Here is a 20,734-nt window from a genome sequence, read left to right as displayed (position 1 = left end):
ACTTACTTGATCCATTATTATTATTATTTATTTATTAGCAGTGGCCCTTATCCAGGACAATTAATTAAAAGACCAATCTTATTCTCATCATCAATAAGAATCTTCAAAATAATACATTTATTTAGAATTTGTTCCAGCTTATTACCTCTTTCAGATGACACTTTGTTACCTTGAATAGACCATTCCATAGAGGCAAAACCCAAGAAACCAGGTTTCAAACTGATTAGAGTAATTCAAATTCATCTCAGAAAAGGCCAAATATGTCATCAGATCACTTTTACACACATAGGTCCAGTTAGAAACTGATGATAAAAAAATATATATTTTTAATATTATGGATTGCTTATATAAACCACAGCTTATAGCAATGGTACGCCTGTATAAAGTCATTGATATCGAAGTTGATATCTGTGATTGCAATGACAAATTTAAAATATATTTATTTATTATGCAGACATATATTATACACTTATTCTTGGTATGCTAAAAAAAAATAAAAAATAAACTTTCAATAAAAAAATGACTACATCTTTAATCCCTGGTTGGGTAGATTTTATTTTGATTACAAGTATATATACATAAAATATAATCAATAAATAAATAACAACGCATGTTTGTAAATTAAATAAATAAAAATAAAAACACAATCAGATTTACTTCTACTGTACTGATTTTTATCAGCATGAATCTGATTTCACATTTACAGAAGATACTGTAAATGTGAAATTAAAAATGAACATGCTTAACCCATACAAATTCACCATCAACACAATTATTAAAATACGGATAATTTATGGATCAATGCTTCCAGTACTCTGGGTGCAATTTACAGTTATGCTACAGTTTAGATTTTATTTGACTAAATTACACAAACTAGGACGACAACATTAAAATGCTAATGTCAGCCTATATGACGGGACTGCATAATGTTTAAAATATGTAGTACATTATTTAATTTAAGAATCCATTTAAGAAGGTAATGTTTTTCCATGCAGAGTTTATATTGATCCAGTACTTTTCTGTATACGTTTGCTGGCATATCTTGGTTCAGTCAAATCTGCTTAGCAACTAAACATTGTATACCAGTGAGCATCATTCCACAATCTTACATGTTGGGACTTTTTAATAAAAAAATTAGTTGAGAGAACTACGGTACAGTTGAAGGAATATGATGCTAATCCTAATCCCGCATGTTAAGCAGCTAAAGCTGGTTTATACCTGCTGCATCTCCCCTTCTTGTCACTCTCAATTCTCCGCCTGTGTCCTCTGTATTGACGTTACTGCCACCCTGATCAAGTGGTCCTAAACATTTCACAATTAAGCTAAAGAACTGTTGAACTATTTAGAACCACTGCACCAGAAAAGCCATCCTCAATTTCCAGAGCAAGTGGACAGCAGTCTTTATCCAACATCCAAGTAGCAAAACTCTGGTTATGTCTATTTAAAAAAAATAAAAAAATAAGTATAAGTACATTAGTTTAAGAAATCTTATCTTATTATTTGTGATTTAATTTTACAAAGATGACCTTTAAACTTTAAAAATAGTTGCATTATCACCATTACAGTGATGTAAAACAGTTATTAAAAATAAGTACACATTTTAAGTATCTGTAAATGCTTCCTAGTTTGTAATCCATATCTGTCATTTATTTCCCACCTGCATTGTATATTTGTTGTAGGCCACTTACCTTGCAAGAGATTAGCTTGTTGCGTTCAGATACTGCTCACCACTCAACTGTTGTTCTTATCTGTGGCTTGCCTCTTTTTATACGTTCTCTTGATGGTAGGCAGAATGCCTTGCCCTTATAATCAGCAAAGGAATGAAGTTGTTGCTTGACGTGACCAGTTTTTCAAGGTTCCAATGGAATTGGCAGGAGTCATCACCTGCCAGGTGAAAACAAACTAAGACAGAAAAACTGTCAGACAGGTTTGGGAGTGTGCAGTACTTCCCAGGAGGGGGAGAGAGAAACCTCACCCACATATGTGGCATTAGCTAAGAGACAATGCATAGTAATTACATTTTTACAGGTACATATATAATACATTGGATATTCAAAACATTCACCCATGGAACACTATGGGCCCATGGTGTGGGGTTAAGGTCCAGGTTAAGCTTAATGTTAGGTTAACGTTACAGAGAGGACTAGGATTCTTTTTTTGCCAATATTGTTTTAAATGGGGTATTATTTCTATTGTCTTACTTAAGTACTAGTGCTTAAATATACACATACCCTCCCCCACACACGCAGCCTCACAAACAGGTCTGGCAGCCCCTTGCTAACAATTCTGTGTTTTATTTTTGGCTGCAACATTGCAAGTCTGACTGGAGAAAGTTAAAAGTAGGATTATATTAGGCCAGATATATAAAATTCTTTCTGCCACTAATAGTAACATTTTAAAGAATGTGTCTACAAATTAGAAGAAAAGGTTTTTAAACTCGGATAACCTTAACATGTATTACACCCTCTTCTCATCTTTTAATTCCTCCTCCCCCCCCCCAAATACTATGCTACATTTTAAATTGTATTTTAGCCTCACTGTAGTTCCGGAGGAGTGAGGGCTCCCCCCTACTAAATTAATTAGAGCCCCTGTTTATCCATTGTCTGAGCATTCACATTTTGTCTGTTTCTTGTTCAGTGCTAGCTCTCTGGGGCCCCTGGTTATGTGTGTCTCCAGCAAAACAGTGGAGACACACATAACCAACCCTAACAGCCATTGCTGCAGCCTGATGAACAGTATGTGAACAATAGTAAGACCAAACATAGATGCATAGGTCCATATGTACTAAATGCAACAAAGGATATTTTATGTGACAGAAAAGCTGATTATGTTACATTACAATGTAGGCACAGCGTACACGTGGTTTGTTACTTGTTTTGTAATAACACCTTGATAAATCTGGTCCATAATACCTTAAACCAATCAATGCTGTAAAGCATTAACATGATAAGACATACACATGCTCTAAAAATTGATAAAACTGAAAACAATGCTGTGTAATGCTGGTCTGTGGATTCTGATGACCTTAAAAAAATATGCACAAGCTACAGGCCTACAGAGCACTCAACACAGATGGAAAAATAAGAATGTGGCAATAGACAAGTTCATTTCTGAAATGAACCCTATGGTAGTTCAGTAAGAGTTGAAACATATTGAAATTGTGTCCATCACTTGTGGGCTAAATTCTCCTCTTATAGACCTTTGTCCTTTCCCTTTAAAATTGATTGGAGATGGGGTCCTTTTACTTTTACAAGTAATTTAACAAAATATATTTTGGGTTAAAATGTGCAATCCCAATGTTTTGCTATTCACTTTTCATTTGTATGCTGTTTTGTGTTTTCATGTCTGTCAGATACTGTATTTGCCTTTCGTGTTACCAGGTAAGAACGAGTTGGGATGCAATTCAACCACCCATAAAGTTGCCCAGGGTCTTGTCACACTAATTTGTCAGTATTTTATTACCACATTTTTTGGGCTGAATTTGGTTTGCTTTTTGACCTGAACTTGATCTATTAGCATTCCGAGCATTTCTTGCATGCTCTCTGTAGTTAAACTTCCACCTATGTTGTTCCTCAGGCATTTGTACATCTTTGTACCCGAGCATCCCTGAACGGCAGCAGTGTGGAGTAGTGGTTAGGCCTCTGGACTTCTGACTGGAGGGTCGTGGGTTCAATCCCGGGGGGGGGGGGGAATCAAGTGTTCCTTTTATAAAATCATGACCCATCTGTTCACCAATTCCATATTTCAAGGTTTTCTTGAATTGAACCACACGTTTACATTTAGTTGCCAACATGTTTGAGTCATTGACCTAATAATGGAGCCCATATATGCGTAAAAGAATGCGTACTGTATAGCATGCCTGTATTTTAATTCCTTTTTTGCAAGCATGCTTAATCCGCAACCTGGATAATCCGCCAATGGATAAGAGTTGACCGTAATGCAAATATAAATGTGGTATTAATAAACCAGGTTTGTTCCTCATTTCTTCTGGTCCAATGGGTTATTCCTTTATAATAAATCATCTTCTTGTCCATAAATCCCTGCAGACTCCACCTGGCTCTATCTACTGGCCTTAAAACAGAATACCTGCTTCAACTTACTGTAATTATAGCACTCAGAACTGCATGCACAATCCTTCTTCACTTTACAAATATATATGTATTTATTTATTTATTTATTATAGCTTTCCTCTTGCAATGTCATGTTTGTGATCATTCTGAGTAGTTCCACCTGACAACAAACGGGATTTAAAAAAATAAAATAAAAACACAAGTACAAATGTTTTACATGAACCAAGTTCTTTTTTAAAGACTTCCCTGTCTACACCTTGTTTTAAACAAATCAGCAAATACTGCTGCACCCTGTTTAGTTGACATTAAGGTTATAGTATTATTTATTTCTTAGCAGTTGCCCTTATCCAGGACGACTTACAATTGTTACAAGATATCACATTATTTTTACAAGATATCACATTATATTTACATACAATTACCCATTTATACAGTTGGGTTTTTACTGGAGCAATCTAGGTAAAGTACCTTGCTCAAGGGTACAGCAGCAGTGTCCCCCACCTGGGATTGAACCCACAACCCTCCAGTCAAGAGTCCAGAGCCCTAACCACTACTCCACACTTTTGTATGGAGTATATAACAGAAACGAAAGCAGCCTTTCAGCTTCTATTTTTTTTTCACAAATGGATACACAAGACTTCTATTACATTCACTATAGTGTTTCCACTATAGTACTCCACTATAGTGTTGACAGCGATCTACAGTAGAGTCTATTTGAAGCTGATCTCCTATAAGATTATAGATGAACAGCAGCATGCAGACTCTATTATCTTGTAGGTGATGTTGCTACAGTATGTGTTCAGGTTCTTCTAGGGTTGGTGAACTCAATACATTCTCCATTCTGAAATATCTAAATGAAAAGAAAATAAAGTCATTATGAAGCAGACAGATTTGTTAGTTTCCACAGAGTCTGATCCTGGTTGTAATGAGGACCACATACATGTGTTGGGGGAAAATGTTTAGCACTCAGGATGGCACTTTGTCCTGGAGGAACTGCAAGGTGTTTCAATTGTTCTTTATTGAGCAGTAATTTGAGTAGTTTTGAATACAGAAGCCCCTGCTGACAGAATGTCTGAAACGTGTTTTTTTTTTCTTTTATATATTAGAGATTCTATTAGCACAATAATTTAGTTATATTATTATTATTATTATTTATTTCTTAGCAGACGCCTTTATCCAGGGCAACTTACAATCGTAAGCAAATACATTTCAAGTGTTACAATACAAGTAATACAATAAGAGCAAGAAATACAATAACTTTTGTTCAAGCAAAGTACAAGTGTGACAAACCACAATTCAATAATACAGCAGATAATAGTGATAGTTACATCAGGATATGATTAAATAGTGATAGTTACATCAGGATATGATTAAATACAAAGTACTACAGGTTAAACACTTGGCAGATTACAGTATTCTGAAGTACAGGATTAAATGCAGTAAAATAGGGGGCAGATAAGAGCAAAATAAAGCACATTTATGCGACAGAGCTCACTTACACAAAAGTATGTGCTACATAGGTCAGGTGTTTCTAATTCTTATAGGTTCTAATATTTAGAGGTGGCAATAGAAATGGAGTTAGATGCAATGAGAATCCGCTTTAAAATGTCAAACTGCCATTTTGTTTTCAAGAATTCACCCATGTAACCCATGTTTCACCAAAAAAAAGACATTATCATGCTGAGATCAATGATTTAATCCCCCCCCCCTCAGATTGTACCCAGATTCCACCACGAAATCCACCACCAACTGCCAAACCATTTTATTAACCTGCAGAAATAACATTATTATTGTATAAATTATATATATATTTTTTAACTTGCACTTACTTTACTTCCATGATCCTGTCAGCTTCCCTAAACATATAGAAGAAATCTATATGCTTTTACATTTTTTAAAGCTTAAATTTTAAATACTGTACACGTACATGTTTAAATTACCTATTGTAACGCTTGGTATTTTACACTCCATTGAACTGCATGGAACGGCAAGACCGGGACGCGAACCTGTGACCACGTGGTTAAAAGACGAACGCCTTACCAGTCAACTAAAGAGCAAGCTCTAACTGATGGTAGCGTTTTAAACCCATCAGCCACTAGGAGGGGGGATCATTACAGTATCATATGATGTCCCAGTAGATAAATATTAGAGGGTTTCCGAACCAGCTTATTCGGGATTCTGAGACTGTCAGAGTTTTTAAAAATACTTTGTCTGACTTCATTATTTTTTTTATTTAATTTAAAGTGCATTGGGAAGGCCTTGGTCATGATAGGGGCTATCAAGTGAAATGTTGTTGTTAATGTTCCACAGGCTGCTAATGTAACTACATCATGGCCTGTATTTTCCACTATCGGCAACCTGCAGGCAATCGTCCACTTCATAGCAAATGTAAAGTAAGAGTAACTGGCATAGCTACGTCTTCATTGTTGTTTGCAGTATATGTTTACCTTTCTGAAAACATCACAAGTTCTTACAAACTACAGATAGATTGCTAGAACTGTAAATTAAAGTATTTCATAAACCTTTTATCCAGCTGTGACTGAAGTACAGAGAAAAAAAATCTTTTGCCCGCCCTTACAAAAATTTGTCATAGTAACAGCAAAGGAAAGTTTAATAAAGCACAGTGAAAACATGGCAAAGCAGAGGTAAGCATTGCAAAGCCCAGAGAGTTATGGTAAACCATATTAATAAACATGGCAAACTATAGTAAATTATGGCAAATGCATAGTATAACCATTGGGAAATCCTGTGAAAACTGCAAAATTACCTTGAAGATAACTTTTTATAACAGCAAGCTATATCCAGTATAAGTACTGTAGCATGTAGAGGACACCAAGGCTACTTTAAAAAAATAAATAAATATATAATACTATTAAAAGTAGCGTTGGGGCTCCCGAGTGGCGCATCCAGTAAAGGTGCTCTGCGTGGAGTGCAGGATGCACCCTATAGCCTGGAGATCGCAGGTTCGAATCCAGGCATTGTCATTGCCGACCATGACCGGGGATTCCTAGGGGGCGGTGCACAATTGGCCAAGCGCCGCCCGGGTAGGGAGGGCTTAGGTCGGTAGGGCAATCCACGATTCACTGCGCACTAGCGACCCCTGTGGCTGATAGGGCGCCTGTGGGTCTGCAGTGGAGCAATTCAGATCTGTGTTGTCCTCCAGCACTATAGGTCTTGTGGCTTCACCGTGGATCTGCAGTGCGAAAAATGACGGATTGGCAGAAACATGTTTCGGAGGACGCGTGTTTTAGCCTCCATTTCCCAAGTCGCCCGGGGGGTTACAGCGGTGAACCGGGATACAAAAAATAATAATTGGGCATTCCAAATTGGGGAGAAAACTGTGGAATAAATAAATAAATAAATAAATAAATAAAAGTAGTGTAGAATCATTTAGACGTTATTACACAACAACTTTGTATAAATCTATCAAATGTTATGTTAAATCTATGTATTGGTCCATATCTTGCATCGTATTGTAATTTCCATTTTCTGTGTACAAGGGGAAATATACTTAGTCATGTATAATAAACATAGCCTTTTTCGGCTGCGTCAAAGTATAACAAAGCCATGGGTATCAAAAACTTACATTCCAGATTCATTTAGATTCCATTGTATAACCTGCTTTACAAAAGTTGAAAAAAGGCAAGCCTCTTAGGCAAAAACAGTAAGTGTTAACAGATGTTCGTATTTAGGGGCAGTATTTTAGAACAATTGTTTGTTTTACCTTGTTATTTTTATCTGGCAGTAGCTGTAAGAAAGCACAAAACAAGTGTGTTTCAATCTGAAGTTCCTTCTTGGTACAGTGCAGATTAACCTGTTGGACCTGATTGGTGGTTTCACTGTAAAAAAATTAAATTCTAAGCCCAATAAGATTAAGGATGCCGTGATGTAAAATGAGGTATGCTGGTCATAGTCCCAAGATTGCATATGTACAATTTGTGTAAATCTACCATGCCCTTTTAGAAAACCTCACAGACTTAAAGCACGTAAAATATACCATTTTCCACCATACCTGTATGTGTGCAAGCTCTGGGAAAATAAATACGCAGACGTCTAGAAACGTACGGTGGGCAATCTCTTTGCAGCCACAAAAAAACATATTGTCCAATTGTCTATTGTTACAGAAACTCTTATGCTACGGGCATTTAAGGTTTCGTTCAAGATCTGCAATAGTTCCTGGCTGTTTGTCAACTCTTTCTTCAGTTTCTTTAATTTTTGTATGACATTTGCAATGCCATAGCACTTATTTGTGATAAATACTTGGGCTTATTTGATCCTGCATGCAAAGTCTCTATTTGATCCCCTCTGTATCCCCCCACTGCTTCTCTTACCTGTCCTCTGCGCAGATATGTTTGTTGAAAAAATGCAATCACCTCCTCATTCCCGGTTGCTTGTGCCTGTGAGCAAAAAACAAAACACACAAGTATTCCTGTCACCAAAGCTGCACCCACAAGAAAACTTGGCCTGATATTATCAGTGCACTCACAGCTCGTTCTACAGCATCAATAATGTATTTTAAAACACTTCTGATCTTTTCAATTATGAATACATTTAACTACCCAATATGTATTACAGATGTATTTTAAAAGAGCAATCCCTCTAGAACAGGCAATTTATTTCTATTTTAGTCGAGTTTTGTGTGTGTTTTTTTTTCGATAAAGAAAAGCTAGGATTTGTAACCAGATGCCATTCCTTGCACCTTGTAAAAAAAATGGTAGTCTGTAAACAGACACTATTGCAAATGAAAATGTTGGCATTTGAAGCTAGACTGTAAACACAAAATGCTTTAAAAGGTATTCTATCAATGTGTCAGGGTGTTATGCACCAGGAAAGATAACTTCACCCAACTCGGTAGAACAGTAAACCAGTTAATGATCTGCCCATATAGTAGGATAACATTTTTTTTAACATTAGATGCTAAAACTACAGTCGCAGACAAAAGTATTTGTGCAGTTAAATAAAATGAGAAAAACCACAAAGAAAGTGATTGCTATAATTTCTAATTGTTCTATTGAAAGATATAAATTAGAGATTCAGCTGTATAATAAAACAACAAATTATTACATAACATGCATAAAATGAACAAATAACCTGCAAAAACTAATTTCATACTTTGACAAAAGTACTTGGTCACCCTTACATTAGTATTTTATGTGCTCACTTCCTTTACAGTTTGCAGCCTTTTTTTGTATTTTGAAACCAGTTCCTGGCATCGTGCCGGAGATATTTTTGCCCATTCTTCAACAAATACAGCTTTGAGTTCTGCAATCGACTTTGGTTTTGTTTTTGCAGCAGCAGCCTTCAAGTCAATCCACAACATCTCGATGGGATTCAAGTCTGGGGACAGAGATGGTCAATCCATAACTGTAATCATCTTTTTTTTCAGAAATTCCTTTATAGACTTCAGAGAATGCTTAGGGTCATTACCCTGCTGGAATACAAACTTCCTTCCAATAAGCTTTCTAGCACTGGGTAACAAATGAGAGTGCAAAATGTCTTGATATTTTGCAACATTCATTGATCCTTCTACAATATAAAGGTCACCAGTGCCTGAGGAAGAAAAAACAAGCCCATACCATCACACAACCTCCACCATGTTTAACACTGGGCATGATGAACTTTTCTTTAAATTCTTCTCCTCTCTTCCTCCAAACATATTGTTGCTTTCTTGGTGAAAAAAAAGTTGTATTTTGGATTCGTCTTATCATAAAATTTGGTTGAAGAAATCATCAGGCTTCTTCAAGTATTCAATAGAAAACTCCAATCGCTTGCTTTTGTGTATTGTTTTTAACAAAGGCTTTAATCTTGGTTTTTGCTTGTGGACATTCAGTATGACATTAGTTTTTGCATGTTATTTTTCATTGTAAGCATGTTATGTAATAATTTGTTGTTTTATTATAAAGCTGAACCTCTACTTTAATATATATCTTTAAATAGAACAATTAGAAATTCTACTAATCACTTTCTTTGTGGTTTTTCTCTTTTTATTTTACTGCCCAAATACTTTTGCCTGTGACTGTAGTTATTTAAACTACAACACACGCATACACAACAATGTTAAAAAATCAACTACAATATGGTTGCACAAAAAACCAAAGGGGCAAAACATATAGAGGTCTTCATGCCAAAAGAGCAAGATGTACCATTTGTGGAAACTGTTAATTTAACAAAACTAGTAACAAATAAAGTGGCATACTCTGGAGTTATGTCACATGGAATACAAAAAGAGCAATTACAATTGTTTTCAGACCTAACCCAGAATTCCCAAGCTTACCACTTCCAGAGGAGTTTTCCCATCGTAGCCGGTCACATCCATGTGAGCGCCAGCAAGCTCCCAAATCTCAAGCCCTACCAGGTCAGCATTTGCTGCCAAGCTGACAGAAACACATGAGGGGTATTATGGAAATGATGTTACCTCACCCAGAACCTGCACCTGATATGCACATCTGTGCTATAAGCAATACCAGTGATCCTGACTGATCCACAACGAGAAGTTGTGGGGCAGCAAGTGATTCCCAGGGGCACATTAATTTCAATCTGGCAGTATTATTTGCCATGGTATCCTTATTCTGGGTACATAAATAAATCCCATCATACTATTCACTTACAGGTATACAACACCTAACTGTACTATTGACCTTCTGACTCTACACTGGGGACCATGACTATTTGATCACCCTACGTTCTTGACATACTTGTGATTTCCTTACCTCATTTATTTTATTGCCTAAAACGGAACAATTACAAAATACTGTACCAGTAAGAAGAGAAAGCTCTGGTAAAAATGTGTATATGGGTATGGTGTAATGAACTGGACATACAGAATGCCTAAACCCATTCAATCATATTTCGATTGTAATCATAGTAGCAGTGTATTTAGGAAACCTAGCGACTGTCTCTGGCTTACCAGCTCTATAAATTACACAGTACAATTACTAAATATAGTACAGTAAATTAATATATTTTTTATTTGAAAACACATTTTTAAAATACACCCACACTGCATTTCTGCCATGTTGCTTGACCACATTCCATGGCTTGCATAACTTCAGCTCTGGACAAGCTGGTTCAGCAGGACTCTACAACAGTGAGGGCAAGTGGGAGGGAGGGGGTCACTACTAGCAAGTGCTTTGGGAGACAGGGCTAAGTCTAAGCCAAGTCTTTATCTGTCAGTGGCACTCATTTGAAAGCCATTTGTTTCTATTAGGACTCTTTTAGCAACAGGATTGCAAGAAAAGCATAGTCATAGCATAAAACATTTTGGTACACAACAATCCAACAGAAATTATATTGTAGATTGGAAATGATACAAAAACAACATTGAATTAATGAAATCTTAATTGTTAAACTGAAACATACTGAAAAGACATAACACTGATTGTGAAAGGGGCTAATGATAATGGATAGTACATATTTGGCTAGTTTCTCACAGACCCCGATTTGCAATAATCTTGGATCACCTAATGTTACTTTAAGTAAGGTAGATTAGTGCTAATTGGGGTTTGTGAAACCAGTCAATTATTGTATAATAGTAATGAAGAAAAGTTTATAAGGTGGTAGGGGAATTGATTCGATTTTCTCATTTTAATTGTTCTCAAACTATAGCACTAAACTATCATGGTTTCTTACATGACAACACTAACACAATATGACAAGATGTTGTCTACTCACTTGCAAAGTTCTGTCCCTGCTACCTCCATCTCTTCACGAGAAAGATGGGCCCCTGTCTGCCTTAACAGACCGATAATCTCCTTGTGCCTGGAAAAAGAAGAAATAGACGAGCATGACACAGCCCCCCTTAAAATGTCACACTACCGGATGTAATTCAGTAGATCTATATAAGCTGTAGAGTTGTGTGCATCTTTTCAGCAACAATCATGTGAAAGCAAAAAGGATCTTCATGAGTTGTGCACTGTAGGCTTCTGTAGCAAGTGTTTTGGTTAGTGTAGATAAGATAAAACTAGTCAAATATTTTGACCAATGCCTTCAGCAATGTAATTCTTCAATGACTTACCACAACAGATTACACTTTTGAAATGCTTCTAGGATTACAATAAATGAAAACTGTAACCCATCAAAATAATCCTGCTACTGTTTACATGGCGGTGCAGCCATATAAATATTTAAACACAAAGGGGACGATACAAACCAACCAATTTCTAAGAGAGTTTCAGATCCAGTGCTACATAAATGTAAAATGACAGCATTTCTCCCAATTACAAAAAAACACTCCATTGAATCCATCTTAACAGCAGCAACTGACTCAACTGCAAATCGCTCATCACAGCACAATTATCTACAGGGAAGCAGACACAAGTGTTGAAGGGCAGACTACACCGTGTAACAATTTTTTTTTTTTTTTTTTTTGTTATTTCCTAATTGCTTATGCCTCAAAAGTATAAAAAATGGCTATTATTCCCCACAAACTTTGCTTTTGTGACCAGGACAGTGATATTTTGAAATTTACCTATTTTCCAGAACATTCCAGATAGATTCAGTGCTGAGTAAACTTGGAGTAACTTCTAGAACTTTCTAGAACTTTCCAGTAATATAAATAGTAGTATAAATACAGGGGCCTTAAGCCCACCAGATCAGTTTAGTTCCAGCTGCCTAAGTGGATACATATCTGCATTTTTCTGAGATGGCATCAAGGTCATAGGAGACTACAAAAAGGTGGCATTCCTGATGGGTCTCCAAGGCGGTTTTATCAAGTTTCCCTGCTATCTTTGCCTTTGGGACAGCAGGGACTCCAAGGCGCACTACCACAGGCGGGACTGGCCACAGCGGACCGAGTTCTCTGTGGGGAGGAACAACGTCAAGTGGGAGCCACTGGTGGACCCCTGGAAGGTGCTGATGCCACCACTGCACATCAAACTGGGCCTTATGAAACAATTTGTCAGAGCTCTAGATAAGGAGTCAGCAGCCTTCAAGTACCTTCAAGACTTCTTCCCTAAGCTGTCTGAGCAAAGGTCAAAGCCGGTATCTTTGTCAGACCACAGATAAAGAAGATCCTGGAGTGCAATGAATTCCCCAAGAAGCTCACTAGTAAGGAGAAAGCAGCTTGGAACAGCTTTGTCGCAGTGGTTCGGGGCTTCCTGGGCAATCACAAGGCCAAAAACTATGTGGAGCTAGTTGAGACTCTGGTGAAGAACTACGGCACAATGGGCTGTAGGATGTCCCTCAAAGTCCATATCCTTGATGCTCATCTTGATAAATTCAAAGAGAACATGGGAGTGTACTCGGAGGAGCAAGGCGAGCGCTTCCACCAGGATATAATGGACTTTGAACGCCGCTACCAAGGACAGTATAACGAGAACATGATGGGAGACTACATTTGGGGGCTGATTCGTGAAAGTGATTTACAGTTTAATCGTAAATCTCGAAAAACTACTCACTTCTAAATCTTTTGTAGTCATTTTTGTATTACTTTAGTATAAATACATGTTAATTTGGATTCATATGTTGTTTTTTTCTGACTTTATGTGAACAAAAAGACACAAATTTGCCCGCTTTCTCATTGGAAATAGGTAAATTTCAAAATATCACTGTCCTGGTCACAAAAGCAAAGTTTGTGGGGAATAATAGCCATTTTCTATACTTCTGAGGCATAAGCAATTAGGAAATAACACTTACTACCCAGGAACAAAAATTGTGTTACATAGTGTAATCAAGTTAGTCTCTTACTCTTTACTTTTAGTCTCACATTGATGACACAAAAAGCCCTTGTGGGATTAATGTATTTTTTGTTTACGACTGTAAGTCGCCCTGGGTAAGGGCGTCTGCTAAGAAATAAAGAAGAAGTAGTAAACTAAGGCTAGTTGAAATGGTCTTCAGCAGCCAGACTTGTGGCTATAAACCTCTCGGAGTTCACACCTTTTAAATACAAGTCTCAGTGATGTGATAAAAAACAGAAACAAGACATGAATTGGAAACCAATTAACATGAATGATACATGAGCAAGAGACTAATACATTTCAACCCTTTCAATTATATCTTTAATAGTAGCCTGTTCCACCTAATTGCATTGCTGCCTTTCTTATTTAAGGGTAGTGAGGAGGTGCAGAGGCCTAGTGAAAATCCCCCTGCTGTGATCATTAGAGATTCATTTCCAAACTTTCTTATTTCATCTTCCATTTCTTTAATAGTAACTCTCTTAATCTTGGCTGTCAGGCAAGAATTTAAATGATCAGGACATTCAGATGATCTCACAATCTTGCAGAATCTAATTTAGAGAAAGTAGTACAACAAAATGCCTCCACAGTCAGTAATGGTTTAACAAAAAAAACAACAACACTATGATACATATTAATATTTAACCATTTCAACCACAAAAAATAGAAATTCACTAAGGTCCTAAAAATAATTATAGCCAACGAGGAATTAATTAGCATTTATTTAGGTGTATGTTCAAAGCTGTCTCTTTTCCCCAAACTAAAGTTTCAGACTTCCAATTGAATGAGAGAACATTATTTGCTATTGTGGCAAAGCGCCCCGTCCCTGTGTGCATTTGTGTGTATGCGTGCGTATGTTAATGTTGGTGTATAGATTGGTACACGGGATATAAACGGGTCTGTGTTTCACGTGTGTTTAAAGTGTAGATTTGTATTTAGGCACGAGGAGAGCACAAATCACTTCACGTGCTGGTTAAATGTAATATGTGAGCACGGGGTTGCACAGAATTAATTCACGTGCTGGGATTCAAGTGAATAATTAATTAGTAATTGAATCCCAGCACAATAGTATATATAGACGCACATTTCTTGCACTCAGGGTTAGGTGTTCGGTGAGTGGAGAACGGGAGAGAGAGAAGGAGTAAAGTAAATCGTTAAGAACGTAAATATTAGTGTTATCTGCTCACCGTGTTTTGTTCGTCTGTCTGTGCACTGTCTAGTCCGTTTTGTTCGTCTGTTTATTTTGGCTACAAGTGCCGTGTCCTGTGTTTTGTTGTTTCAAACCTTTTATTTTCTGTCTGTTATTAAATGCTGAGCGCAATCACGCGCTCAGCTTTACCAAAACCCCATCTCTCTGTTTATTTATTTCCTCCATCTGGTCTGACGCCACCCACTCCGGCCGTCTTTGTGACAGCTATTTAAACAAATTGCAAGTCATTTGTCATACTTTTTAAAATAGACACCTGCTTGACAGAATGAGTCATTTCAAACCAGAAACGTGTTCTGACATGTGGGGGTTTTCATGCCAAATAACAAACCACCAACAGCATTCCAGTCTTGGCTGCAGGGAGGTGTATTCCAGGTTTTGGTATGTCAGAACACCTCTTTGTTTCAGTCAATCACAGGCATCCTCTGTGGTTTTCATTCCAATCAAATTTATAGCTGCCCAGCAATAGGCGAGTCATTAAGCACCAGAAACACACCGGCTGCATTCTATTCATAAAAACTGCCACTGATTTATGATACAAAAGAACGTTGTCATGACAGACTACTGTTGCTAACACTGTGGGCTCTCTGTGATGACCTCAAAGTAGAATGTTCTTAACACAGGAGGATCTGCACAGATCAACAAAGTGAAATTGACTTTAAGGCTGCATTCACACTTAGACCTCTGTCTGGTTCGTTTGGTTTGAAACAACGTATCAATTTGCTTGCTGTTCACACTTATCTGCGAGCAAAGGGGTCGAGATCATTTGGTTGCGAGCTAAAGTTTGTTTTTTTGGTTCTTTTCCATTTCTCTCCAGGAGCGAGTTTTTTTGTGTTCACAATGCAGTTTGCAAGTGCACTCGGCTTGTTTATATGGTGTGTGAACCGGATGTTTACAATATCCTGCAAGGCATATTAAAAGATAGCAGCTACTGATTTAGATTCTTACATATTGCTGTGGAATAAAGAACTGGGGGAGCACAAATTTAATAAATACATTTCTTGAATGCCTACAGACAGTAGGTGAATAGTACAGTATGCAGTTATGCAATTCTGTGCTGTTCTCCTACTGTCAGCATTAAACAAAGTCATTTGAGAAAATATTGAATATATTTGACTGTTTTTGAGTTTTGTCCAGTTCGACTTGGATTTTGGTGGTGTCAATGTTTTATCAGGGCTTTAGTTTCTCGCACTGTCCGTGTAGTTTAACAGATTTCCAGAGTGAAAAACTGGGACTTTTTTCCTTCAATTTACTGATGCTGTAGCAACACAAGCTGTTCAAATGACAGATGTTTAATTTAAAATCTGATGTATTTATTTCATAACAACTCATTATGTTCTTTCAAAATGTTAAATGTACAAAAAGCCAGATTAGGAAAAAAAATGGATCAGCCATTACTGTATAAACATGTGATACACACATAATCAGAATGATTAAACAAATAATCCATAAGATTGTTTTTTGTTAATTTGTGAATGGTGCTAACCCAACCTAATAGATTACTCTGCTATTAACTTGCCGAGCACACTGATAAAGTTTCGTACGTAAAAAAATAAATAAATACAATAGCAAAACCGGGACAATTTAACAATGTTACCGTTTCCAACCGGGACAAAAATGAAGGTGAAGTCTGATAACCCTAAGCGAGTTCCAGGAGACATTCTTGTTTTTGCTGTATGTGTTTCCTCAGAATATGAACTAAACTATGCATGAAGTGTTTACTTCCGAGTGAGGTTACCTTGTATAGTTTGTTTCCTATGTGCAAAAGGACAGAGTCTCATTGGGGTTTAGCAAGCGAACCAAATTCGGTGCGTTTGCCAAAACGGACCGAGACCACCTCTTTAGGTGGGCTGGGAACGGTTTGTTTCCTAAGCAGACTTTGTTGTTCACACTTCACACCAAACGTACTGAACCGTACAGAGTGCGGACCAAACCCTCTAAATGGATCTAGTGTCAGCACAGCCTGTTGAGCTGGTTTTTATATCAATCTGGTCTCTAGGGAGGAGCTTATTGTTATGTGTTTCTTGTAACTGCACTAAAAATGAGAATTTAGGTAAAAGCAATTGGCATTTGCTCTAAACCTTTAAAAGGTGTGTGCTTTGTCATTCTGTGTCATGTTTTTGTCATGTGTAACTCATCGTATTGGACAAGCTGGGACCTGCTAGAACTGATCTGCCTAGAATGTATTTTTTAATGTAAAATGCTGTGCAGGCTACGTGACCAATGGGAGATGTGCATTCTCTGGCGCTTACATTAACCAGGAATGGGTAGAAAAACAGAGGATTAGAAAGGGGGTAAATAATTGGTGCAAAACCCCAAATCCCAGGGAATACTCTTTTTAAAGAATGTATAGTATCTGTTAAAAGCAGATAGCTTGGTTTTGAGTAGAATGCTGTTCCTGAGAACGCTTCCGCAAAGTGTATGGTGAAAGAACCTGTGAATACCGACTTTGTGAATGGGGTAGTGTGTATTCCAGAAAAGGAAAACTATAAAAACAAGCTGAAATCTAAAACGTCCCCAGGCTGTGCAGAGGTATGTGTTCTATCTTAAGGAACAGAAAACAATCTGTCAGTCTTCTTTGGGGTGCTTTTTCAATGGCAAAGATTAAAATGACAGATAAAAAAAACTGAAGAATGGCTTTAAAATAGCAAGGCTCAACTGAGACAAGCAGTCAAACGTCTTAGAATTCTGATTGAATGTTTTGAAGTTATAAATGCATTAACATATAGTACAACTATGAATAACTAGACCCATGTAAATATATAGCTGTGACACATCTATACTATAATACAATTGTATAAGGGTGTATTCCACATATCGGCCCATGTTATAAAACAAAGAAAATTAGACAAATTCGGGAAACACTTTTATCAATCAGAGGTATAGAATTCATGGTTGAGTGTCTGAAATGAAGAGTTTGTAAGTTACATGGCATGTTAACACATGAAGAAGGTGGCTGTGGTGGAAAAGGACATCAGAATGACTCATCATAATAATTGCTTTTCACCAAACATGCAGACACTGGCTAAATGATCCTATTGATATTAATATCCTAGGTTCTGAATCATCCTTAATGTTATAATCTTGTTTCCACCTGTTATTGGTTGAGTAATCAATCTCAGTATAATGATGAGCAATTGTGCAATGGTTTTGACTTTGTGTGACGGGGTACACCGCGCTCCTGTGTGTGTTTTGTATGTATGTGTTGTAACATAGCAGGGTATGAGAAACAGCAGGGAGGGGGTTAAAACCTCCCTGCTAGAAAATGCACTGTTTTGATTTGTGTTGCTTTATTGTTTTGGTTAAATTGTTTAATTGTTTTATTGTTAATTGTCATCCGCACCTGGGCGTTATTGGAAATTAAGCCCAGGTGCGGGGGTTTAAAAAGAGAGCAGGCAGTCTGCTCAGGGCGGCTAAAGAGAAGGAGGCAGAAAGGAGTGCTCTGCTTCCTAGCAGTCCCGAGAGTAAGGTACGGTGCAAACCTGTATGGTTAAGTGTGTGGAACAGGGAAACGGTTTAGCCGTCCTGTGATAGTTAGGTTCCTGCGTGTGTAGTTAGTGTTCCGAAAGAGCTAGGTGTTTATTTTGTGTGTTTTGTATTAATTTTGTGTTTATTAAAAATATAGCGCGTGAGCGCTGGGAAAAAAATCCATTTCTGTCTCTGGGTCAAGTTCTTAAAGGGGCAACGAACCCGAGTGGGTCAATCGTTTCACATATGGTGGCAGAGAGTGTGGGCGCCCCTACGACCCAGAGAAATATGGATTTATGGGAACTGATCGAGAAGATCAATAAAAATACAGCCGCTCAAAGAGAGCAAAATGAGAGATGGGAGAGAGAGATGGGGTTGGCTCCAGTGAAAAGGAGGGAGCCAACAGAATTGGAGCGGTTAATCCTGGAATGGGAGCAGGCTAGCGGAGCTCCGCAGCCTCCCGAGCCAGAGGGGGAGGAGCTGCCGCTGCCAGAACCCAGAGAGGAGGAGCTGCCGCTTCCGGAGCCCAGAGGGGAGGAGCCGCCGCTTCCGGAGCCCAGAGGGGAGGAGCCGCCGCTTCCGGAGCCCAGAGGGGAGGAGCCGCCGCTTCCGGAGCCCAGAGGGGAGGAGCCGCCGCTTCCGGAGCCCAGAGGGGAGGAGCCGCCGCTTCCGGAGCCCAGAGGGGAGGAGCCGCCGCTTCCGGAGCCCAGAGGGGAGGAGCCGCCGCTTCCGGAGCCCAGAGGGGAGGAGCCGCCGCTTCCGGAGCCCAGAGGGGAGGAGCCGCCGCTTCCGGAGCCCAGAGGGGAGGAGCCGCCGCTTCCGGAGCCCAGGGGGGAGGTGAAAAGTTTACCTCCACCACAGCCCCGACCACCGCCCCTACGGTCCAGTCCGGCACCGCTGCGTCCAGTCCCTCACCCTTTGCTCCAGGACACCCGGCCGGTCTTCCCGGACCTTCCTGCGCTGGACCTTGAGCCCAGGAGTGTGCAGCACTGGCCACAGCTTTTCCCCTGGTCCCCTGCTCCGCTCTTCCCGAGCACCCAGACGTCGCTGGGCTGCTGCCAGACGTCGCTTTTGCTCCCCCTGTTCGCTGCTTCGCTTCCCCTGGGTGATCGGACGTCACTGCGCCGGTTCCCAGGGGAAGATCTCTGCCCACTGCTGCATCCTCCAGTGCCACGGTCTACGCTCCGGTCGCCCCTGTTGAGCCGTTGGGTCCCCTTGTCGCCGGTGCGAGGTCCCTACCTGGCTGAGCCGGGACGTGGACCGATCCACCCTCAAGCCTGCCCGTGGAAAAGGGCAAGAAAGGACATTTGTGGACTTGAGGGTGGGTGGTTATGTTTTAGGGGAGGAGGTGGCCGTCTCGTGGCCTGTGTCTTGTAAAGACAAGGGGGGGGATATGTAACATAGCAGGGTATGAGAAACAGCAGGGAGGGGGTTAAAACCTCCCTGCTAGAAAATGCACTGTTTTGATTTGTGTTGCTTTATTGTTTTGGTTAAATTGTTTAATTGTTTTATTGTTAATTGTCATCCGCACCTGGGCGTTATTGGAAATTAAGCCCAGGTGCGGGGGTTTAAAAAGAGAGCAGGCAGTCTGCTCAGGGCGGCTAAAGAGAAGGAGGCAGAAAGGAGTGCTCTGCTTCCTAGAAGTCCCGAGAGTAAGGTACGGTGCAAACCTGTATGGTTAAGTGTGTGGAACAGGGAAACGGTTTAGCCGTCCTGTGATAGTTAGGTTCCTGCGTGTGTAGTTAGTGCTCCGAAAGAGCTAGGTGTTTATTTTGTGTGTTTTGTATTCATTTTGTGTTTATTAAAAATATAGCGCGTGAGCGCTGGGAAAAAAATCAATTTCTGTCTCTGGGTCAAGTTCTTAAAGGGGCAACGAACCCGAGTGAGGGTGAGTCTTTCACAGTGTGTAGTGGTGCACGAAGTGTGGGTTATGTAGCACAGGTGATTTAAAATGTATATTTGTATTTAGGCACAGGGATTGCACACTTCACATGCAGATTAAAAAGGTATGTTGGTATGTGAGCATGGGGATATGTGTGTGTGTGTGTGATAATGGGTCACAGGGACGAAGTTAGAATCCTCCCTGCAAAAACATGTAGGAATGTGGCTGGAGCCGTGAATTAAATAAGTGATTAAATGATTAATGAAGGCTCCAGCCACAGGTGTATAAATAGGGTGATCACGGGCTATACAAGGTTATGTGTTCAGAGGTGGAATGAGAGACGTGTCGTGAGTTAAGGAGAGAAAGAGAAAAATTAATGACAATTGCTATGCATACTGGTTCTACACCAGCACGATACTTGTTTGTTCCGTGTCTG

At 39.1% G+C, this 20,734-nt stretch overlaps 1 long non-coding RNA gene and 1 pseudogene across 1 annotated transcript; both read right to left on the bottom strand.

The window, feature by feature from the left end:
• Positions 1 to 538: 538 nt before the first annotated feature.
• On the bottom strand, positions 539 to 1,802 carry LOC117397849 (uncharacterized). The gene is made up of 2 exons (XR_004543835.2): positions 1,689 to 1,802; positions 539 to 1,437 (listed from the first exon to the last, which is right to left on the bottom strand). It is a non-coding gene; the product is annotated as an uncharacterized LOC117397849 (long non-coding RNA).
• Positions 1,803 to 4,196: 2,394 nt separating this feature from the next.
• The window catches only part of LOC117422101 (60 kDa lysophospholipase-like), a 38,724-nt pseudogene continuing 22,186 nt past the window's right edge, over positions 4,197 to 20,734 (bottom strand).

Source organism: Acipenser ruthenus, chromosome 18 (genome assembly GCF_902713425.1).
Source record: "Acipenser ruthenus chromosome 18, fAciRut3.2 maternal haplotype, whole genome shotgun sequence".
NCBI lineage: Eukaryota > Metazoa > Chordata > Actinopteri > Acipenseriformes > Acipenseridae > Acipenser > Acipenser ruthenus.
The sequence above is the reverse complement of the archived record's forward strand: the minus strand, read 5'-3'. Positions and strand labels throughout refer to the sequence as shown.